The following is a 26,157-nucleotide window of genomic DNA, read 5'->3' as shown; positions in this document are numbered from 1 at the left end:
CAACTTCACACATGAGCATTAACACAAAACGGAATAAATAATGTCTAAACATCTTTACAAAGTAAATAACATATTATTAATGCCAATTATATTCGAGGATAACAGTATTCCTCATCATAGCGAATGTAGCTTAATATTAAAAGAAGAAAAAATTCTATGAAACTACACAGAGACAGGAAGAAAACAAATACACAAGGGTACACAAACACATAGTGGGATAACACCAATAGGAAAGGACAGGGTTCGTTTTCAGTGTAACATTTGGTACTGCAGTCCAACCCAAAACTTCATATATCTTTCCTCTTATTTCATCCTTTGTTTCCACCAAAAAAATTCTATCTAAGCATGCTTTATGTATTTATATGTTCACACATTTCTTACCTCAACATTTATTTCCAAGAAAATCCTACCTAAACCTGTTTTCTCAATGCATTTCTTCCAATTCATCGCAACTCATTCTCTTAGAGGCTACCCCCTCTTAAGCTAACTTAAATCTACTGAGCTCAGATGCTAAACTAAGGGACGAGGCAATGCAACAGCACAAAATAAGTAACACAAACAGCAATGACCAAAAAATTGGAAAATTGCAAAGCAAGCTACAGTAAATCTAAATTACCAAGCAATGCAACATTACAACTAATATGAGCCAATGTGCAGCAACAAAAAAATAAATCTGGCTTAGCAGAGTAACACAAATTAAAGTTCAGTAGCACTATGCCTGGCAAACAGCAGCTTATATCTAAACATGACATAGCTCAAGCAGAAAAAATAGTACACTAAAGATAACAATGCAGATAAGGGAAATGTATAATCACATCTTAATGTCTAAGTAATTAAAGTGGTGCACCACAAGAAGTTACTCTACCAAAAAGTTACCAATTACTTGAAAAGAAAATTATGAATGCAGTTCCTGTGAAGGTAAATGTCATTTTGTGCTCCCTCATTTTTTTAAAAAAATTATTATTTACTCGATCTGTAGACAGAAAATATTTATATTAGTACATCTATAAAATTTTATTTTAACCAATGCTGCAGTGCAGCTAGAAACTAGATATCAAATGAAATAAGCAACTATGTACAAAGCAAAGCATAAGAACATCGTTCAATAGTCATGTGGCATTTCATAAGTAGTAAAAAAATCTCTCATCTAGAAAGACAGTAGTCATAGTCAGGTGTGTAGACAAACTATTTCTTGTCATTTCATTAGGCATTTCAGTAAATATCAGAAAGTACGATATGTTTCCAAGTAATCAGCGTGTCGGATTTGCGATGCTTTCTCTAAAGGAATGACAATGGCCAGGATAATGGCCTCCCTTTTTTTTTTACCTGTGCTCTGAAAGGCACGCGCTAATGGCTTTTTCTCCAGGCGTCTGACACAGCTGGGTGCCCACGACGCATTACGTGCAGGTGGTCACTTAATTTTCTTACGGAAATATTTACAACAACAGTTTCCGCTACAGTGGCAGTCTCATATAAAAATATTTCACAGGTCAAGAATTAGCGTTGCAAATCTGTAGAAAGAAAATCCTATAAATATAAGTGTCCAAATAAAATATTCGTCAGCATTGTGATACAGTCACGCATTTACGCACATTTCATAACTCTTAAAGTACGATTCTAGGTTTCCAACATACTTCTTATTCCTCATATACGGTAGCATCATCTTATTGATCATAAACATATCTCAACAGCATAGTACACATCGTCGTCGTAATAATAACATCATAACACCTCAGTCAAATCTCAAAAACGTCGTAGCTTTCTGTAATAATTTCAAAACCTAAAAAAAATTCTCTGCTCATTTCAATCGTGTCATCTACCTCAAACGTACTTTAAAAATCATGAATCCATACCAAATATATCATTCAAAGCTCTCATAGTATCACAATAATTCCGAAAAAATATGAACAGTTTACAAAGTACAGACAAAATACAGTTTCATAAGTGTGAAGTTATCCAACTGTGTAATTACGTAAACATCTGTCACTGATATAGTAAAATAAATGTTTGTCTCTCTCAGTTAAATGATCAGATAGCTGTGTAATTTGTGTGTTAGAGAAATATTGTACCGATGTGTAAAGTTGTATAAGCAAATACCATATTAGCTAGGATTCCTTGTGCTTGCCAAACACATGGTACACAAAGTAGGCGTGTACCCCCCTGAGGATTAATGTAATTAACCCTCAGGTGTTACAGATTACACCAATGGAATGAAATGTATCACGGAAAACTTTCTTTGTAATTCAAAAATCTTTAAAAATAAATGTTTTAAGTATAAAATTAATCACTCAAATACGTGTACTGTAGCGCTAAACTGTGCGTCTTGTAACATAATCTCTGTGGAAGTGTCGTAGTTATCGTCCTCCGAAAGCTAAGTTCTGCAGAAGTCAATGTACTTACCTCATGATAAACAAAAGTGAAATGCTTTGCGTATAGATATCGTAGTTATTATGCTTATTGGCGTGATGAAGAAAGTACTGTACAGTAACGTATTGTTGTGCAACGAAAAAGGCTGTCTCATTGTTGCTATACCACAAAAGTTACTACTAAAACATGTTTTTCTTTCCAGAAGAATTCAGAAAACTGTGCAGATATAAAACAGATACACCGCAAAAGCAACATTGTAAATTGTCACTCATTAGTAGCGTCGTGATAAAAATCGTGTAGCTCTCAAGTAAACTAACCACTGTGTCACCTGGTATATCTCAGAAAGCGCCTTGAATCCACAATGTATTTGCAAGTAAACCAAAATGTTGCATTAAAATCTCATTAGCAGTACTCGTAAATGTTCTAAGTATGTGAGCCTTATAGTCATTACGTAATCGTGCAACTAACAAGCAAGAATGTACACACACAATAACACTGTGACGTCTGTTCACTATAACAATGCATTCGTAATTTCTGTTTGAATAAGTTCTCTTGGTTCTTGATTGAATATTTAACTTCAAAACATTGTTGCATGTTAACAGTTTCTCAGTGTGACAAAGCGTACTAGCAGCGTCAATTGAAAAGTTTTATGGCAATGACAAAGTTAAAAAGCAGATTATCTTTCAATAAACGGTTTTACATGTGAAATGTGGTACAATCTTTTACTCTTCAAAGTACTCAGAGTTTCAGCTTGAACGCAATTATCATGCAGTATACGTCGGTAAAGAATACTGGAAATTTTCTCAAGGTTAGGTTCTATGTCATTTTTCTCTGAGCCAGCCGGCGCACGTGGGTGCCTGCGGCGCGAGTCATTGTCTGTCTCTTTGTTGGCGCGCGTTGTTATTGGGATTAGGAGACCTAACTTTTACAAATTCACTTTGACGGGAAGGCCCTGCCCTGTTTGAAGCTCGCCAGTTCTGATGAAATTCAGGTCTGTCGTTTTGTCGGTAGTTTCCATAGTTTCTTTCTTGTCGGTCACATGGTGGAGAATTTCTCCCTGAATCGTAACTGCGCGCTGGTCCGTTGCGTCTAAAGTTATTCTGTCTCCCTTGATAGTATTTAATTTGGTTCCCATATTGTCTGTTTCTCTTATTGTCTCTGTGATAGTCATTACCACGGAGAGGTGATCTTTCCCTGTAGTTATTACTACTCTGCCAACGGTTGTCATACGGGTGGTGTCTGTTTTGGTCACGAATTGTGTTGTGAGAATAGCCTTGTCGTGTCAAGTTATTACTTCTTTCATCGCGGAATTGCGACGGATGTGACCTGTAATTGTTGTGCTCCTGGTTTCGCGTTCCGCGATTGTCAGTGTCAATTTCTAATTCTTGTAAGAGTCCCTGAAATGCTTCAATGTCGTCTTTGCAACGTCCTGCCAAAATAATATGTCGTAAATGTTCAGGCAGTTTGATTAAGCAAATGTGGATGAGTTCTGAGGGGCTGTATGGGTTTGAAAGATATTGATTCTTATGCAACATGTCTTCAAAATATTTCATAAGACTGGAAAATTCAGATTGTTCGAAACGTTTCATCATTATGATGCTATGTTTTACTCGGTCTTGTGTGGCTTGAGACCAATATGCTGAGAGGAAGGCATGGTAAAACTCTCCTTCACTGTGGCAATCGTGAATTACCGATCGCATTCTTACAGCTGGTTCATTCTCCAAGTAGCCACACATAAATTCTAATCTGTGTTCTAACGACCAGTTGGGAGGAAAACAATGCGAGAATTGATGGAGCCATGCTTGTGGATGAATGTCGTTGCCAGAATTCTTAAATGTTTTGAATTTACGTGTAGTAATGAACAGCTTATAGTCAAAATCATCATGTCGGCGAGTCGCATATCGGTCATTGTTAGGTCGTGTCGGCCGTTCCATCTCAAAATTCGGTGCACATTGCCAATTTCTTTCATAACTTCCGAAATGCCCTGTGTTATTATTTTGTGGCTGTTCCGTATTTCTATGTCCCTCTTCCCGTATTGGGGCGCGAGTGTCCTCTGAAATACGTAATTCTTGTATTACCTGTGTCAGCTGATCTCGTACTTCCCGGATTTCTCTTTTGTACTGTGTATTGATTTGATTTTGATTTTGTTTGAATTTTCTAATTTGTTCATACTCTTCTGTGTCAGTGAAGGCTACAGGTCTTGTGTCTTTCAGATCATCATCTGCCTTTGTAGATAAGTTAGTGACCTGATCCGAAAATTCGGCTACTTTCTCCGATAGTGTACTTATTTCTTCAGTGTGTTTTTCTGAACCAAGTTTCAGAGTATCTACTGTATCCTTAAAGTTTTCCTGAGTTTTTGCAAGTTGCGTAACCGAATCGGTAGATGCAACTGAGTCAATTTTAGCCCTCAAGGTCTCATGATTTTCATGAACAATGGTTTGCAGTTCTTGTATGGCTGCTTCGTGATTCTGTAATGCATTTTCATGCCGTGAAAAAATAGGTTGAAAATGCTCACAAATTTGTGTTTTTACGTCATTACAGACTTTTTTACATTTCGATTCAATGTTATGTAACTCAGTAGTTAAATATTCACGTGTTTGTTCATGTGTGGTGTCTAACTTTTGAAGATTTTGTTCCATTGTGTCTAACTGTTGCTGTGTTTGTCTCTGGTGTTGTTCCATTGTGTCTAACTTTTTAAGATTTTGTTCCACTGTGTCTAACTTTTTAAGATTTTGTCCCATTTTTTTCTGATTTTGTTCAAGTGTTGTGTCTAACTTTTGTAGCTATTGTCCCATTTGTTGCATTAACTGTAATAACAATGCACTGGTGTCTGAAACATGTTCCTCAGTGCTTTTCGGCAGTGAATTTGCACCGGAAACATTGACATTTTGACAAGCAGAAAATGTGTCTTGACTTATTTGAGAAGACGGTGAGGACCCAAAACCTGAATCTACAGTATTTGCAAGATTGTGTCCTGTCATTCCCGATTCCTGAGGCGAGCTGTTGCCGACCAATCGATCGATAACGCTTCCCTGATCACTACCTGTTTCACTGTCTACACCATTGTTTGCCGCCCGCTCCATTTCCCTATGCAGAATTAGCAAATTACTACTTTGAACATCAGTTAATTCATTACTCGGTGGCGCTAACACACTGCTTTCATTTTCACTGTCATTTCTCAGTTTACTTTGGAGCCTAGTATTACGTTTTTCACACGCCATTATTGTCACAATATTTCACACGATAACACAGAAAAGCACAATTTGAAGAGCAAAATAAAATAACATAGCAATGGAAATAATGTCTACTTAATTACCAGCGCAGCTGCGAAATACTTGGTGCAAATCTACATGCATGCCACAACTGTTTTACTGTACAACAATGAAAGACTGCAACTACAAAGGAGATTTTCTCTACAATTACCCGCTAGCAATAAACAATAGCTACACTAATTACACAAACTACAAGAAAAAATCAGAAGATTCCAGTGAGGTATCCTCGGCTAAGGGTCGACATATGAAACATCCCCTTTTGAACAATTACAAAAGACTGTGCTTAAACTGACACACAATATTTTGTTAGCGCAACGCAATCTGACTTTCAAAATTCCCTACAAAAGAATGGCCCTGACTAACATTACACTATACCTTTCACAAATCACTTACCTCACAAAAATCTTCGCTGCTCAAGCTACTGCAATACAGCGAGCGCCACTACTGCCAGCTAAATAAAAGATTCAAACTATGGAAGGCACTAACTACTGATAGGGATAGTTAGCAAATGAAAGATATTAATAGAGAACAAACAATGTATTTACCTTGATATCAGCATATATAAATATAGCAGTTCATGACAAATTTCAAAACTCCGCCATCTCTTTCCCCACATCCACCACTGCTGGCGGCTCACCTCCAACTGCGCAACGCTACGCGCTGTTCACAGCCAGCTGCCTAACACTACAATGGCGAGTATTACAACAATGCAAAGCAGCCACAGACTGCACACAGCACAGCCAGTGATTTTCATACAGAGGTGGCGTTACCAATAAAAAAACCTAAACAGCCTACTTACAATGTATAACAGAAGGTTATATTATGTTTCTTTCATTAAATACACATTTTTAAAGTTGTGATATTCTTTTTGAATCACCCTGTATTATTAAAATATATTTATTGGCTAACAATAATAGCCGTCGCGCGGAGTGGCCGCGCGGTTAGAGGCGCCATGTGACGGATTGCGCGGCCCCTCCCGCCAGAGTTTCGAGTCCCCTCTCGGGCATGGGTGTGTGTGTGTTGTTCTTAGCTTAAGTAGCGTGCAAGTCGAGGAACATATGACACCAGCAGTGTGGTCCCTTAGGAATTCACACACATTTGAACAATACGAACCCGATATTACCAATCCATTCTGTGAAAACCGCACATCAACAGCACTCTCCATTTCTACGATATTTGCGTTTCAGGCTTTTGGTGATTCACCCTATATGTACCGTATCAGTAAACGATGGAGAAACCTCTCTCTCTCTCTCTCTCTCTCTCTCTCTCTCTCTCTCTCTCTCTCTCACTCTCGTGTGTGTGTGTGTGTGTGTGTGTGAAATCAAAAGTATCCGGAAACCCACAAAAATATGCGTTTTTATATTAGGTACATTGTGCTGCAAGGTACTCCTATAGCAGCGACCTCAGTAGTCATTGGACATCGTGGGGGAGCAGAATGGTGTGCTCCGCGGAACTCATGGGCTTCGAACGTGGTCAGGTGATTGGGCGTCACTTGTTGTGTCATTGTCTGTAAGCGAGATTTCCACACTCCTAAACATCCCTAGGTCCACTGTTTTCGATGTGACAGTAAACTGGAAACGTGAAGGGACACGTACAGCACAAAAGCGTACAGGCCGACCTCATCTGTTGACTGATAATCACCGCCGACTATTGAAGAGGGCCGGCGGTGTGGCTGAGCGGATCTAGGCGCTTCAGTCTGGAACCGCGCGACCGCTACGATCGCAGGTTCGAATCCTGCCTCAGGAGTGGATGTGTGTGATGTCCTTAGGTTAGTTAGGTTTAAGTAGTTCTAAGTTCTAGGGGACTGATGACCTCAGAAGTTGAGTCCCATAGTGCTCAGAGCCATTTGAACCATATTGAAGAAGAGGTAATGTGTAATTGGCAGACATCCATAAAGACCATCACACAGGAATTCCAAAATGCTTCAGGAACCACTGCAAGTACCATGACAGTGAGACGTAAGTTGAGAAAACTTGGATATCATGGTCGAGCACCTGCTCGTAAGCCACACATCATGCCAATAAATTCCAAACGACGATTCGTTTGGTGTAAGGAGCGTGAATATTGGACTATTGAACAGCAGGAAAACGTTGCGTGGAGTGACGAATCACGGTGCATAATGTGGCGATCCGATGGCAGGGTGTGGGTATGGTGAATGCCCAGTGAATGTCATCTGCCAGCGTGTGTAGTACCAACAGTAAAATTCGGAGGCGGGGGTTTTATGGTGTGGTCTTGTTTTTCATGGGGGTCGGCTTGCACAACTTGTTGTTCTGCGTGGCACTGTCACCGCACAGACCTACATTGATCTTTTTAACCACCTTCTTGCTTCCCACTGTTGAAGAACAATTCGTGGATTGCTATTGCATCTTTCAACACGATCGAGCACCCGTTCATAGCGCATGGTCTGTGGCGGAGTGGTTCGACGACAATAACATCCCTGTAATGGACTGTCCTGCACAGAGTCCTGACCTGAATCCTATAGAACACCTTTGGGATGTTTTGGAACACCGACTTCGGGCCAGGCCTAACCGACAGACATCGATACCTCTTCTCAGTGCAGCACTCTGTGAAGAATGGGCTGCCATCCTCGAGAAAGCTTCCAGCACCTGTTTGAACGCATGATTACGAGAGTAGAAGCTGTCATCAAGGCTAAGGGTGGGCCAACACCGTACTGAATTCCAGCAATCCCGATGGAGGGCGCCACGAACTTGTAAGTCATTTTCAGCCAGGTGACCTGATACTTTTGATCAGAGAGAGAGAGAGAGAGAGAGAGAGAGAGAGAGAGAGAGAGAGAGAGAGTGGAAGAACGTATGCGTTAAAAGTCCATCAGAAATCAAGTACTAATCTGTTACTCTCAAATAGTATGTTTAATAACATCGTCATTTATGTAAAAGCACTATATTTAACATGTAACTGTGAAGGCCACAGTGGCAAGTAAACATATAGCAATACTTACGAGACGACAGGAGCCGGTTTGCCACTAGAGAACAAGAATTTTCGCTTTGTAGCTGCAGCACTAGGAGCTTTCGCGTTTGACGGTGTCTTTTTCCCTCCGTGTGTTTATACAGCACTCCGGACCGCCTGAAACGGTAGACGCAGACGGATCGAGTGGGCCCCATCGCAGACGTGGGAGAGTAGCGTGTGTAACTTGCTCTTTCCCGCCCGCCTCTAGCTCACAGTGGCTGCGATACATTTCCCCTGTAACTGATAAGTTGTGTTTCAAGGTATAAACACGTAAGAAACGGAAATGCATTCGCGGTGTCCCTGTCTATTGAATCATCGCAAACGGGTATATGCGGTTATCTGTCACAGATGAGGTATCGAATATATTGCTTCCCCCTACTTATACCTCTCGAGGAGATCACGAATGTAAAATTAGAGAGATTGTAGCGCGCACGGAGGCTTTCCGGCAGTCGTTCTTCCCGCGAACCATACGCGACTGGAACAGGAAAGGGAGGTAATGACAGTGGCACGTAAAGTGCCCTCCGGCACGCACCGTTGGGTGGCTTGCGGAGTATAAATGTAGATGTAGATAAATGGATTATCCGTACGCTGTGGGGTAACCACAATGTCTGTTGTGGCCTCTAAAGACACCTGATGACACCTTTCATCCTGTGTTGCGCAGGATATTTCAGAGAGCACAAAAATTTACCACCTTCCATTTCCAATCTTGAATGGAGCTCTAGAACAACGACTGTCGATAATCCTCTATTTTTTATTGTAGTCATCAGTTTTCTGACAGGCTCTGGCCCGCCACTAATTCCTTTCCAATGTCAAAAACAAAAGAGTGGGACTTGCAACCTATGATTTCAGTTATTTGTGTTATGCAGTCCCATCCCTGTCTTGTCCTACATTTTTACCCACTACGGCTTCCTACTGTTCTACTGAAGCTTTCATCGGTTTTCTTATCTCATATACTATCATCCCGTGATTTCTTTTTATCGATATTTTCCGTATGTTCATTTCTTCCCCGATTTTGCAGAGAATCTTCTCATACCTTAGTTTATCACTCTACCTAATTTTCAGCATCTTTCTTTAGCAACAAACGCTACGATTCTCATCTACTGCAGTTATACCATAGTCCATGATTCACTTCCATACAAAGCTGTGAATGAAACGTGTATTCTCAGAAATTACTTCCTAATATTAAGGCTGATCTTTGATATCTCCAGACTTACCCAGGGCCAACGGCCTTGGCGCAGTGGTAACACCGGTTCCCATCAGATCACCGAAGTTAAGCGCATTGGGGCTGGTCTAGCACTCGGATATGTGACCGTCCGAACTGCCCAGCACTGTTGGCAAGCGGGCTGCAGTCAGCCCTCGTGAGGCAAACTGGGTAGCTACTTGGCTGAGAAGTAGGGCTCCGGTCACGAAAACTGACATACGGCCGGGAGCGCGGCGTGCTGTCCCCAGTGCCCCTCTTTATCCGTAACCAATGACACCCCTAGGCTGAGAGGATGACACGGCTGCCGGTCGGTACTTCTGGGCCTCCCGAGACCTGTTCGGACGGGGAGACTTGCCCATGAGTGCCCTCTTTTCCTGTGCTAACCCGCTTTCTATTTTATCCTTGTTTTGCCCGAAATCTGATATTTTGTTTCCAACGTAGTGGATATCCTCTACACCGAGTGGACTCCAGTTTTGTTGTAGAGCTTGTCATTAATCTCAGTTCTGCTACTTCTCATTATTTTCATCTTTCTTCGATATACTCTCAGTCTCTGTTCTTTATTCAATAGACTGTTCATTAGATACAACTTGTCCTGTAATACATCGTCTCTTTCACTGAGGATAGCCATATCATCAGGAAATCTTTGAGTGATTTCATGCACCATGAATTTTGACCCAATTCATGAGCATTATTTTTATTTCCGTCATTTTTTCCTCCATGTAGAGATTTAACAGTATGAACGAAAGCTAACACCACTGTCTTACACACTTTTTAATCCGATCACTTCGTTCTGTATCTATTTATGTATATCCATCTCCTGATGGATATTGGGACAGCAGCTACTGTGTGTATGTACAGTAATGATAATTTCTTTAGCTGACCCGCCCGGATAGCCGCGAATGAAGCGCTGATTCCCGGGCGCGCTGGCCACGGATCGAATCCTTACAGTGGATATGCAGGCGGTTCTCCTGCTGGCCAGCCAGATTGGTTGTGGCTTTTAGAAGATTTCCCACATTCCACCACTGAATATAGGACTGGTACCCAATTCCCACCTGTGTTACACGATTTACAAACACTTATAAAACTTTCGCTCACTTTCACATGTAAAACCCCACACGCACACAGTAGGGATGGGAAAAACCGACCGGTTAAAACCAATAACGGTATTTTAGTTCTGAATAACTGGTATTTTTCGGTATTTGTTTGGTCTCTGTTATGACAGGAATTTTTATATTTTGGTAATAAGCGTGTAAAAACGAGGAATAATAATTAGCCATAGCAGCGGTACTAAGATTTTTAGTTGTTAAAAAAACCGTTTTAAAGAGCGAGTAAATTTTATTCGTCAAATTTGCATTGCTTGAAATGTTGCATTATTATTGAAAATAGGCAGAGCGACTAGTGGTATTTTAATAACTCTGCGGACACAAACGAGATGGATACACACTGGATAAGAAGTGTTACAGCGTTGCCTGGACAACAGTACATATGCTAACATGTGGCGTGGCCTATTAGATAGAATGCATGTACAAGCAGTGTACAAGACTTGCCCCGTCTGGTGTGTATGGTACATTCTCACTACCGTTATCGGACATGTGTTATTACAGACTGGCTCCATCCATAGTCTAAAATTGTTTTCATAGTTCGGTATCAACGGAGCACTATGCTCCGTTTACTTTAAAATATGAAAAACGAGAGAAGCCATGGCAGACATCTGATATAATTTAAAGACAAAAGTTAACAGTTCATTCATAGTTTACAATAAAAGTAGAAAGCGCATGTTCTGCTGGCTGTGAATGCATAAAACGCCTTTATCTTCCTGTAGCCCGTGAAAACGGACAAATTAATACGAAAAATAAAGTTCTTCAACCTCAGGTTTCATCTGTTAGCACTGAATATTCATAATCCACAAATAGTTCAAAAATGGTTCAAATGGCTCTGAGCACTATGGGACATAACATCTGAGGTCATCAGTCCCCTAGAACTTAGAACTACTTAAACCTAACTAACCTACGGACATCACACACATCCATGCCCGAGGCAGGATTCGAACCTGCGACCGTAGCGATCGCGCGGTTCCACATCGAAGCCCCTAGAACCGCTCGGCCACTTCGGCTGGCCCCCAAATAGTGATATAATTAATGACTACAATATGATTTTTGAACAGAGCTTCAGACAATTAGAATCAGTACAAGAATAGTGGAAACTTTTTGTGCTAATCAGTTATCACTTCTCGGGAAAAGCAGCGAACGATAGACTGACTGACTTCTCTATTATTTGAATAATATTTTGATTCTGTGTGTCTTGAAATTGAGAGAGTAAAAGTTTCTCAAGCTGTTTATTACAGGGAATGATATGAATAAAAACCGAAAATAGATAATTTCAGAAACCGTTTATTTTGAGCAATTGTGCAATCTGGTTAAACTGGCGTTAAAAAAAAAAAAAGAAAGAAGGATATAACCAGTAACTAGCTGTTTCAGGAATAGCTACCATCCCCAGGAGGCAGCTGGAGGGCATGGGCTGGCAACAGGAAAGGCATCCGGCCATGGCTTAAATTAACCTTGCCAAATCCGTTCATAATCATGCCAACCCTGCTCCGATGCGGAACAAAGCCAAAAGAAAACGAAGAAGACTGATAATATCTTTAGCTAAATGTATTTCATTATTTCATATGATTTTCGTTCTTGGTCTTCCATTCTACCGTTCCTTCGTGGTTCTTGTACAGATACTTTTCTCGAAATTTCGAACACCTTGCATCATTTTAGAACTTTGGACAATTTTCTAGGTTGAAAAATGCTGTGAACATGTCCTGATTTTTCATTGGCATTGCCTCCATATGAGTTAGAATTTATCTGTTTTCCTCATCATAGTTAATTCACAAGAAGTACATGAGAGGGCGCAATATGCTGAATGAGGCTTACTGAATCGTATGCTATCGGAACGCTAACCGTAGACCGTGCCTTGACGTACTACACGTCTCAATGTGTGCCGCTGCAGTTTCATTAGGTGTCGCAGTGGTAACACACTGGATTCACTTTCTGTAGGCCGTTGGTTCAAATACCAGTTCAGAATCTGATCTTCCGCGGTTCCCATGAGTCGCTTAAAACAAATGTCTGGAAGCACACCTCGATAAAGGCACTACGAATTTCGCTCCCCATTCTTCCCCTGTTCAAGTTTTTCCTTCGTCAGTGATGACCTAATTGTCGATGGCACGTTAGGCTCTAATCTTTCTTCTTCTTTGGTTAAATGAACCGATCACGAATTGCTATGTTATGCTTTTGATTTCCTCTCTTTCTGTTACCTGATAAGTGACGATCGATAAACAAGTATCGGTCGCACTGGATTTTTAGTAGATACCTCTTTAACCATTAGTGACTCAACATTATCTATATTAGAATTTTTCACGTAATTAACCTTTACTATTATAGTATGCATCGAATACAAGAAGCAATTGGCATAAAGAAAAAGAAAACAGTTTTTTCAAGGAGTTGGTTGCCCTTTGGAATATCAGTATAAAATTTTTCAGGAGACTAATCTTTATTAAGCAACCAATATAACACGCAAGTGGCAAACGGTAAACAGACAGTTGCTTCAAGGAGGTGGTTTCACTTTGGAACCACTGTGACATACAGTTTTCAACCACCCATAATTTCAAGTGGTGTACTTGAAAACAAATTCGCATTTCTCCTACAAAAATCTCGCACCTCTCAATTTCGATGAATTCATAACCCCTAGAGCAAAGTACGGTACTAAATAATATGCAAAATGGATCTAAAATTTAATAAATATTATGTGAGAACCACATGTTCCATTTTCATAACACACATTAAAGCGGTAGAGCAAACTAAAATTTACGGTCTACATCTACATCTACATTCATACTCCGCAAGGTACCTGACGGTGTGTGGCGGAGGGTACCTTGAGTACCTGTATCGGTTATCCCTTCTATTCCAGTCTCGTATTGTTCGTGGAAAGAAGGATTGTCGGTATACCTCTGTGTGGGCTCTAATCTCTCCTATTTTATCCACATGGTCCCTTCGCGAGATATACGCAGGAGGGAGCAATATACTGCTTGACACCTCGGTGAAGGTATGTTCTCTAAACTTCACAAAAGACCGTACCGAGCTACTGAGTGTCTCTCCTGCAGAGTCTTCCACTGGAGTTTATCTATCATCTCCGTAATGCTTTCGCGATTACTAAATGATCCTGTAACGAAGCGCGCTGCTCTCCGTTGGATCTTCTCTATCTCTTCTATCAACCCTATCTGGGACGGATCCCACACTGCTGAGCAGTATTCAAACACTGGGCTAACAAGCGGACTGTAACCTACTTCCTTTGTTTTCGGATTGCATTTCCTTGGGATTCTTCCAATGAATCACAGTCTGGGATCTGCTTTACCGACGATCAACTTTATATGATCATTCCATTTTAAGTTACTCCTAATGCGTACGCCGAGATAATGTATGGAATTAACTGCTTCCAGTTGCTGACCTGCTATTCTGTAGCTAAATGATAAAGTATCTTTCTTTCTATGTATTTGCAGCGTATTACACTTGTCTACTTTGACATTCAATAGCCATTCCCTGCACCATGCATCAATTCGCTGCAGATCCTCTCGATATACCACAGCATCATCCGCAAAAAGCCTCAGTGAACTTCCGATGTCATCCATAAAGTCATTTATCTATATTGTGAATAGCAGCGGTCCTACGACACTCCCCTGCGGCACACCTGAAATCACTCTTACTTCGGAAGACTTCTCTCCATTGAGAATTACATGCTGCGTTCTGCTATCTAGGAACTCTTCAATCCAATCACACAATTGGTCTGATAGTCCATATGCTCTTACTTTATTCATTAAATGACTGTGGGCAACTGTATCGAACGCGTTGCGCAAGTCAAGAAAAAACGGCATCTACCTTTGAACCCGTGTCTATGGCCCTCTGTGTCTCGTGGACGAATAGCGCGAGCAGGGTTTCATACGATCGTCTTTTTCGAAACACATTCTGGTTCCTACAGAGTATATTTCTAGTCTCCAGAAAAGTCATTATACTCGAACATAATACGTGCCCCAAAATTCTACAACTGATAGACGTTAGAAATATAGGTCCATAGTTCTGCACATATGTTCGGCGTCCCTTCTTGAAAACGGGGACGAACTGTGCCCTTTTCCAATCCTTTGGAACGCTACGCTCTTCTAGAGACCTACGGTATACCGCTGCAAGAAGGGCGGCAAGTTCCTTCGCGTACTCTGTGTAAAATCGAACTGGTATCCCATCAGGTCCAGCGGCCTTTCCCTCTTTTGAGCGATTTTAATTGTTTCTCTATCCCTCTGTTGTCTATTTCGATATCTACCATTTTGTCATCTGTACGACAATCTAGAGAAGGAACTACAGTGCAGTCTTCCTCTGTGAAACAGCTTTGGAAAAAGACATTTAGTATTTCGGCCTTCAGTCTGTCATCCTCTGTTTCAGTACCATTTTGGTCACAGAGTGCCTGGACATTTTGTTTTGATCCACCTACCTCTTTGAAATAAGACCAAAATTTCTTAGGATTTTCTGTCAAGTCAGTACATAGAACTTTACTTTCGAATTCATTGAACGCCTCTCGCATAGCCTTCCTCACACTAGATTTCACTTCGCGTAATTTTTGTTTGTCTGCAAGGCTTTGGCTATGTTTATGTTTGCTGTGAAGTTCCCTTTGCTTCCGCAGCAGTTTTCTAACTCGGTGCAGGAACTTTGACGTAATTTGTGTCAAGGTCAATGAGCTCCTCAGTGTTGTCACAAAGAAAAAAAAACCTATTTCAGAATCTCCACGCCGACTGTTGTTTTGGACGCTGTAATGGCTACAATACACTGCATTCGTATGAGTACCTCACTGTACCACTAGATGTCTCTGTCATGCAATATCATCGGTGATTTCATGCGAAAGGGAAAGGTGCTTAAAAAAAAGAAATGATAAAAGTTATGATTTCCGTAAGAGACCAGTGAGGTTCATAGGCTTCATTTCCTTTCCTTAGTATTCTTAAATACATTTTATTCCGACGTCTGGATTGTCTGGAAAAACATTTAAGTAGTAAGTGTACTTCGGCTTGAAGTCGCGCTGGACGTCATTCAGTGAAAGATTTACGAGATAGTATTGTGGTAATCTAAGTAGCAAAGAGCTAAGGATCGGCTGCATTGGACATCCGATCTCGCAGTGAACCATTCGCCGCCAAAGTCACCTTGTCTCAGGGTGCGAGGCTTTGTTCGTTAGGATTTCTGGAAGATTGCGTGTGACTCTCCTTCCAACAACTATGGATGGTGAGGCCGCAGAGAAATAGCAGTGAATGCAGTAACTACAGACAAGCTATAGCTACGAATAGAATAGCCCTCCATCTTATCCAAAATTTATAAAAAACGATATTCGACTATCATTTTCCTAGAGTTTGATAGACTTATGAAAGCTGAAGTAAAGGCTTTGAAGAATTCTCCCTCACTCGTTAGGGGGAGAATTAGTCAGCTGGCTGATTTTCGTAAGGTGCAGAAACCACTTATATTGCTGGCTGTTTGTACTTCGAGCGTAACATCAAAGTCTCCAGCAGTACTATATCTGAAAATCACACATAAAAGGATTACAGGACAAGTCGACACTCAGCTAAGACAGCAATATAAACGAGGTTGGAACAAATGTAAAGGTTTATTCAACTAGATATACACCCTCCTTCCAAAATCGTAAGCTACTTGAAAAGCTCGGTCACTAATAGTACAAGTTCAACAAAGGAATGCACGTGCTCTAAATGATTTAAATCTGACGACCCCAATCGTCGGTGGCAATCCAGCAATAGGAAGAGAATCTGATCCCTTAGGGAAGAGCCAGAACAGCGAGCTGGGACTGTTGGGTGCCCGTCTTAAGTAACGCCAGTGTACGCAGGCCCTGTTTCCACAATGCGCTGATAGCAGGAGTGTACCCCGTCCCCAGAAGAAGTCCGCCTGTGTGCGGACAGATTACCGGCAGTCGGAAGGACTCCCTAGTCGCGCCACGCTCGACTGGCGCGTAATCTCGTTTCACGCTGCCGCGTCCCGATCAGCACACGCCAGGCCGCCGAGACGAGAGATTAGCCGATAATGGCGACCCGGCTCACCCACCAGTGAACACGTCCCGCGTGAGCGCCAGATAGTCCCCTCATACCAGTGAACAGGTCGTATACCGAGACTTCACACAGGTCTGCAGATACCCCCACACAGGAATATGTTGCTTTAATGTAACACGTTATTATCACTATTTAATTAAAATTGGATTGATGTTGTTCTGTTACGAAAACACCTTCAGTAGAAACTTGTGTTGCATCTGCGATATATTAAAACACGCACTGTATACCAGTGGTCATGAAACTGCGGCCCGCGGGCCGCAGGTGACTATAATTAAGTCTACGTGCAGCCAGCGGTTCTGAGCCGTATTTGGTAACAATATCCATCTGACGATTAACAGCCGAATCCGAAAACATAAATTAATATTAATAGCCTCTGAAGAGTGTAGTTTTCGTTCCCGGTAACAAACAAATACTTACGGAGACAGTAATATTCTAATATGTGCTTAACTGTAATTAACGTTGCTGATTTCTGGAGTTAGCTAGGGAAATATGGCCACTAACCACAGAGGCAGACGGGTAAGTAGAGCAGCTACTGCGGGAATGGAGAATATGTGAGGGTTTTTTGTTTGTCCTACAGTGCTGATAACTCATTGGCGTAGGAGCCTTGTATCGGACATCTTTTATGATATAAATTTCGAACAGAAGTGACGAGTTCGTGAATGCGTATTGTCAAGACGGTGAACTTGAAACACAGTACATATTTGTAACAGGGAAATTAGATACTGTTCTAATACAACGCGATGACGAAGAAAAATGACATTCAAAACACTTCGTAAATATTTGTGATCTTGTTCCATATTGCATGTTGGTGTTCATGTCATGGTCTTCAATCCGAAGAATGGTTTGAAGCAGATCTCCGTACTGCTATATCCTGCTAAGCCTCTTCATCTCCTGTTAACTACTGCAACCTACGTCCTTCACAGTCTGCTTTCTGTATTCATCCCTTGGTCTCCCACTACGATTTTTACCCCCTCCCCCTCCCCATGCTTCCCTACAGTTCTAAGAGGTGATTCCTTGAAGTCTCAGAATGTGTCCTACCAACCGCTCTCTTCTTATGGTCAATTGCTCCACAAATTTGTTTTCTACCTAATTCTGTTCAGTTCCACTTCATTAGTTACGTGACGTACCCATCTCATTTTCAGCATTATTCTGTAGCATCACATTTCGAAAGCTTATATTTTCTTCTTGTCTAAACGATTTATCGCCCATGTTTCACATCCTTACATGGCTACAGAATATTTTCAGAATAGACTTTCAGAAAATTAAACCTATAATCGATGTTAACGAATTTCTCTTCTTCAGAAACGCTTTTCTTCCCATTGCAAGTCTACATTTTATTTTCTCCCTACTTCGGCTATCATCAGGTATTTTGTTGCCCAGACAACAGAACTCATCTACTACTCTGACGGACGTCTGTTACAGGTAGCTGAGTGGTCAGCGCGACACAATGCCAGTCCTAAGGGCCCGGGTTCGATTCCTGTCTGGGTCGGTGATTTTCTCCGGTCAGGGACTGGGTGTTGTATTGTCCTACTAATCATCATTTCATCCCCATCGACGAGCAAGTCGCCGAAGTGGCGTCAAATCGAAAGAATTGCAACCGGCGACCGGTCTGCCCGACGGGAGGCTCTAGTCGCACGACATTTATTTACTCTGAATCGTTTCTTAATATGATTCCCTCAGTATCACCTGATTTAATTCATCTACATTCCATTATCCGCGTTCAGATTTTGTTTTCAACTTACATCCTCTTTTCAAGAAGACGCTGTCCATTCTGTTCAGCAGCTCTTCCAAGACCTTTGCTGTCTGTGGCAGAATTACAATCTCATCGCTCAATATACAGACTGAATAAAGTCGGTGATAGCTACAGCCCTTCTCAACCACTGCTTACCTTTGCCGTGCGGAGTAGCCTCGCAGTTTCAGGCGTCATGTCACGGACTGCCCGGCCCCTCCCGTCAGAGGTTCGAGTCTAACCTTGGACATGGGTGTGTGTGTTGTTATTAGCATAATTTAATTGAGGTTAATTTAAGTAGTTTGTAAGTGTAGGGACCGATGACCTAAGCAGTTTGGTCCCTTAGGAATTGACACACATTTGAACATTTGCTTACCTTTCATGCCCCTCGACTCTAACAACTGCCATCTGGTTTTTGTAGAAGTTGTAAATAGCCTTTCGCTCCCCGTATTTTACCCCCGGATAGTGCTCTGATGCTTTTAAATGTATGAACAATTACCGTTATTAGCATTGTAACTGCCACTCGCGTCAAAATTTTTGTAGATTGCCGAACCCTGTATATGACGGAGTACAATTTCTCCCCCATTTAGATACGAAACTACGTACACCTCCGGGATCGATAGGTCTTCGTTGTGCTGCGAGAAACATGTAGTTTCTACCGTAACACAGCCGTTTGTTGTGTGAATTCATGCTGCTGGTTACCCAGAAGCTGATCGTTCTGTACGTAAAGAAACGCTGTCTTAAAGACGACGAAATTTTGTTTGAATTGGAGCAAGATGTAGTTGACAATCGTCATGAGGACGATACCAACGATTCAGTTGATAATCCTGATTTTCTGGAAGAAGAATTGTGTCGAACATCAGGTGGGTGATTTTCGATTTGATCTCGCAAAACTTTCGTTGAAACATTGCGTTCTCTCCTGATATTTCTCCGTTTTCTGAAACATGCAATACATTTTTATTGGTTGTAGGCAAACAGTAAGTGCTGCAGCATAAGACACTACACACCAATGCAGCAACTGCAAGGTAGCCGTATGTAAAGAACCTTGTTTCAAAGTGTATCAAACAAAAAGCTATACTACACGAAAAAATGTAAGAATTTATAAATTTGATCCAAAGGTAGTAGTTTCAGGCCTGCTTGAGAGTTTAGTATCACAGCTAAATTTTGGCAAGTGTTCTTATTGAAAAATACTTAAAAACAATTGAAAAAGGTCAGACGTGAAATTGTTAATCACTTAATCACTCGCTCACACAGGCAACGAAACAAAACTTCGTCAGGCAATCACAGTGTTGCACCTGTGGGGTCGCTGATGATGGCAGCAACCTGAAACAGAACAAACCACACGATGTGTTTCAAAGCGTGCTGACTTCTACTGACCTGTACTTACGGATCAGCGGCCACTTAATCGCACCTTTACTATAGTTAAGTCTATTTGGGCCACATAAAATGCTAATTTAAACAGGTCACCAATTAATAATAAAAACAGTCCCTGTGTGGCCAGACCAGCAACCCATGGATGTCAGTATTGGCTCTCGAGCAAAACAGTTCGATGATCCCTCTTACATACCTTTTGCCGAAAAACTCGATTCATTATCCTGAACCGTTTAAGAAATAAAATCGGTGTTATGTCCCTCACACCATGCAGTAGCGGAAATCAGTATAAAGGTGTCCTTACGAAATTAATATACACTCCTGGAAATTGAAATAAGAACACCGTGAATTCATTGTCCCAGGAAGGGGAAACTTTATTGACACATTTCTGGGGTCAGATACATCACATGATCACACTGACAGAACCACAGGCACATAGACACAGGCAACAGAGCATGCACAATGTCGGCACTAGTACAGTGTATATCCACCTTTCGCAGCAATGCAGGCTGCTATTCTCCCATGGAGACGATCGTAGAGATGCTGGATGTAGTCCTGTGGAACGGCTTGCCATGCCATTTCCACCTGGCGCCTCAGTTGGACCAGCGTTCGTGCTGGACGTGCAGACCGCGTGAGACGACGCTTCATCCAGTCCCAAACATGCTCAATGGGGGACAGATCAGGAGATCTTGCTGGCCAGGGTAGTTGACTTACACCTTCTAGAGCACTTTGGGTGGCACGGGATACATGCGGACGTGCATTGTCCTGTTGGAACAGCAAGTTCCCTTGCCGGTCTAGGAATGGTAGAACGATGGGTTCGATGACGGTTTGGATGTACCGTGCACTATTCAGTGTCCCCTCGACGATCACCAGTGGTGTACGGCCAGTGTAGGAGATCGCTCCCCACACCATGATGCCGGCTGTTGGCCCTGTGTGCCTCGGTCGTATGCAGTCCTGATTGTGGCGCTCACCTGCACGGCGCCAAACACGCATACGACCATCATTGGCACCAAGGCAGAAGCGACTCTCATCGCTGAAGACGACACGTCTCCATTCATCCCTCCATTCACGCCTGTCGCGACACCACTGGAGGCGGGATGCACGATGTTGGGGCGTGAGCGGAAGACGGCCTAACGGCGTGCGGGACCGTAGCCCAGCTTCATGGAGACGGTTGCGAATGGTCGTCGCCGATACCCCAGGAGCAACAGTGTCCCTAATTTTCTGGGAAGTGGCGGTGCGGTCCCCTACGGCACTGCGTAGGATCCTACGGTCTTGGCGTGCATCCGTGCGTCGCTGCGGTCCGGTCCCAGGCCGACGGGCACGTGCACCTTCCGCCGACCACTGGCGACAACATCGATATACTGTGGAGACCTCACGCCCCACGTGTTGAGCAATTCGGCGGTACGTCCACCCGGCCTCCCGCATGCCCACTATACGCCCTCGCTCAAAGTCCGTCAACTGCACATACGGTTCACGTCCACGCTGTCGCGGCATGCTACCAGTGTTAAAGACTGCGATGGAGCTCCGTATGCCACGGCAAACTGGCTGACACTGACGGCGGCGGTGCACAAATGCTGCGCAGCTAGCGCCATTCGACGGCCAACACTGCGGTTCCTGGTGTGTCCGCTGTGCCGTGCGTGTGATCATTGCTTGTACAGCCCTCTCGCAGTGTCCGGAGCAAGTATGGTGGGTCTGACACACCGGTGTCAATGTGTTCTTTTTTCCATTTCCAGGAGTGTATATTTTTTGAAGGATAGATGTATCGAATTTATTACGAGTGTAATAGATATATAAAAGAAATAAATAGTCTGGACGTTAGCATTTCGTGGGTGAAATTTGGTATAAAGGCACTCAATGTTTTGTTGAGTTATTACATTGTTAGTACTTTGTCCAACCTCCGTTCTTCCTCATCACCTGAAAAATGCTCTTCGGTATTGGTATTGGTGGGATTTATAGTTCTCGCAGTGAAACTGTCATCCAATCATCACATATTGTTCTTATCAGCTGACATACAGCCTCATATTGCCTTCCATTGCGAAAAACAATCCTTGCAAGTGTTCCCGAAAGGTTTCCATGGGGTCCAAATTCAGGCAACGTGCAGGCTAGATCAAGACATCGATATCATTATCTAAAAACCATATTGTTGTTGTTCAGAAACCTGCACAGTAGCATCACCTTACTGAAACGTCAGTCCTTCGTCCCCTAGGTCTTCATACATTCTAATGCATTCCTGTACCAGCATCTCAGTGTAGTTATTAGAGTTCGTTTTGCGTTAACCCAAGCAGTGCGTGATTTACCTTCATTACAGAAGGCTACCCAAATCGTGACACTTTTACCACCAAAATTTCTGCTCATTCTTACCTGCCGCTCTTTTCTCAGCTCATGTCAGTCATATTGAAATCCAGCCAAACTATCTAAAACTTCTTCTCGGCGCTGAAGATAACTTTACTCCATTCTCAAGTACATGCTGTATGTTCTCAACGAACTCCAATGTAGCCTGTTTATGTTTGGGTGTTGGAACAGGTTACTCCAGTCGTTTCTAGAATCCCTTCTTCGCACTGGTTTTTGGTTTTTCGTCACGTTAAACTTTTCCACGTGGCTATGTCACAATCGTCGGTTATATACACAACATACACTGTTAATGATGGTGTCTGTTTTCTAGCTGCAGGAAAGGCATGTATACACACAGCAACACCGCACAGACCAGACTGCCTTCATACCGAGTTCCATCTTCTTCCACCGTAATCGTTGATATGAAGACAGTATCTGTCCTTTTGGACATGTCTGAAAGAACAGATACCATTGGTGATCTTGCAGCTCTCGAAGAATGAATTTACAATGAAACATAGACCCTTAGCTGCTTATGGGCGTTGAATAAATGTCAATAGGGACAGTTGAAGATGTGTGCCCCGACCGGGATTCGAACCTGGGACCTCATGCTTACGTGGCAGGCGATCTATCCCACTCAGCCACCGAGGACACAGAGGATACAGCGACATGTCCAAGGGAACAGATAGCATCTTCATATAGATAAGGCTCACCGGCAAATGATCTTCTTAAGTGCGGAAGCACTCACATTGCCCGAATTCTCACGGGAATCGGTAGATTGACTGCCGCGAGTAGTGAGTATAATGGGCAGGGGCACTACAAATGTAGTGTGTGGATAGCAAGTTCGATATGTGGGTCTCATGGGAAACGTGCCAGACGTAAGTCCCTGCAGTGTAAGCAGGAGATTCCCGGTTCGCATCCAGGTCGGGGCACACATTTTCTACTGTCCCCAGTGATATTTAATAACGCCCGTAAGCAGCTAAAGATATGGATTTCATTGTAATTTCATATTCGTTTATGTCTTGTTATATAATGTATTCCTGACATTAAATGCGATAGCACTTGACTACGTTTGTCAGTATACCGGATCTCTACTATTGCATACGCACTGTGAGCAATTATTCCTACCGACAATGTTAATTTTCCTAGAAATATCCGTGAGGGTGTATGTCTTACATCACTCACCCCATTTATATACAGGAGAAATACTATAATCGGGACACATTAGTCTCAACAGTCCTGTTTGACTTCAAACATTCCTCTTCAACGAACACATTATATAATATAAACTAATATTCATTCAAAGGGAACACAGAAACACACAGTAAATTTGGATATAACTTGCATAGAACCATGAGCAATGTGGTGGCCGGTAAGTTTTATTGTTATAAACTGAACGCTCAACACTAGGGAAAAGCACGTTTGACACTTTTGAGCTTTTGTCGTTTCAAGTGTAAGTTATATGAAGTGCGGAACTGAAAAACTGACTTTATATGTTAAATAACACAATGTGAACGTATGTAACTAGAAAAAATCTTTTCACTATTATCAGCTCCATCACAGTTCTAATTCTGAAAGACAGTGAATTTGACTCGTTGAATGTTCTAATTGAAATCGTTGCACCGTTCACAACACGTCACACAGTTCTGGCAGAAATTTGTTATGTAAACGTTGTATAAGTATTTAATCAGATTCATTTGTTAAACACAGCATATATTATTCTACTTTGTGCCATCTTTGTCATCATCGTCTGTGAAACATAAGATAGTACACAGGCTGGTTATAATCAAAATATCGCTACTTGAGAAGTCTCCTATGAAAAATCAGTGATCGTAGTTCAATGGAACTTTGTGGAACCATCTATAAGGACATGCGGAAGAGAAATAACGATTAAACCATTTAAAGAAGCATATTTCAATATCCACATAACAAATGGTTCAAATGGCTCTGAGCACTATGGAACTTAACTACTGAGGTCATCAGTCCCCTAGAACTTAGAACTACTTAAACCTAACTAACCTAAGGACATGCTCGAGGCTGGATTCGAACCTGCGACCGTAGCGGTCACGTGGTTCCAAACTGACTATCCACATAACAGGTTGACATTAATTGAGTGTAATGTTTACTTTTCAGTCTAGAAAGTTGCTGAATGTGAGGAGCATCTCCATACGGAACAGATAGAGATTCCATTTCACAATTGTCTGCAGCACTTTTCGAACGGTGGATCATGGAATGTTCAGCCGTCGTTACACAACCTGTGCACTGCTTGAAGATCACACTTTCCGTCCAGCATTCTCAGCCATGGCAACAGTGCCTTCAACTGCTTGTGGTGCAATTGGCCGTTTGCCTCTCCCAGGAGCATTTCCCAAATCGACAGTTAAATCGAACTTCCGATTCATGTTCTTCAACCCTATTGCGGAAAGAGAGCTTCTCATTAATCATTTAAGGCGTCAATACTAACGGAGGGCATCAGCACTATTGCGGTTGTTTTGATAAAATAGTCTTAGAAGTAAGACAATGCTTACCTCGTCCACCCCCATGTTAACTGTCTGCAATGCAAACTGATAATTGTGTTACAACGTTCCGGAACCGTATCAGTGCCGGTGCCTAAAGGCAGGTCATGACTCTAACACTATTAACAATGGAGATCCTGCAACGCACAGTCTGGACATCATTCCCATTAAGATGGGTACCCGTAAATAGTTTACCGTCTGTATGAGCTCAAGTAACTGAAGTTTATTTTTAATCGCCCTATATGTGGAGGTATTTATTTCATACCTACATAATGAAACACTTGACATTAGAAGCACTTTCCATAAATGTGGTTGTCTGCATCATTTCACGAAAGATAGTGAGAGAGAGAGAGAGAGAGAGAGAGAGAGAGAGAGAGAGAGAGAGAGAGAGAGTGAGAGAGAGCTCAGTCTAACAAAATTAAACACTCAGTTTCACCCTCCAGCGTTTTGTAAACAACTTCATTGTAAAAAGAAACACTTGTTTTAAAAATACATGCATGTGACAGTCACTTTAATGAACAGTGTCACGCCTCTATTAATAATGCTACATATTTCCACCCCGTGCAGTGAGCTCTTCAGTTGATTCCACTTACTATGAAATATTCCAAAGAGTAAGCTGCCTTACTGGTACAATGAACTATTGACTACACCCAGCCGTCATCCGATGTCTATTCCAACGTTTCAAAAGGTGTACGTTACATCACTATGGGAACGATGGTTAATATTATATATGATGGTGTTTTACTTTCACTCCTTGCTTGGTAGCTCCACATTAGCACATTGCATAATTATCAATTTGAGGTCTTCATCAATCAACAAGTTCGCGACTGCTCATTACACTTCACACAAAAGTTTTTACTAGAAAGGGGAAACTAGCAAACAGCTTCTTTTTCTTCTGTAGTTTCCCAAACAGATCTGTGAGTTCCCTATGAGCTTCACTCTTTCCATAACACATTTATATCTTCTAACAATAATTTTAAATATACTGTTTATGCAATTTACTGTTCATTTTTGATTATTTAAATCAGTAATAAATACTGTTTAAAACATAATATTTTACCATATATGTAACTGCACCCTTGTTAACTAAACGCAAGAGAAACTGATTGGCAAATAGTTATAATAATTGCCACTAGAGTTTAGTATCTTACAGGATCGCTTACTTCTGTTCTAACAAGTTATCTACTGCGACTGCCACTAGATATTGCGGACATACACAAATCTATTATTTTTTCTTTCGTTTGTTGCGATACAACTGATTTCACTAGTTAAAAACGTAGAAA

Source organism: Schistocerca americana, chromosome 6, assembly GCF_021461395.2.
Source record: "Schistocerca americana isolate TAMUIC-IGC-003095 chromosome 6, iqSchAmer2.1, whole genome shotgun sequence".
Lineage (NCBI taxonomy): Eukaryota > Metazoa > Arthropoda > Insecta > Orthoptera > Acrididae > Schistocerca > Schistocerca americana.
The sequence above is the reverse complement of the archived record's forward strand: the minus strand, read 5'-3'. Positions refer to the sequence as shown.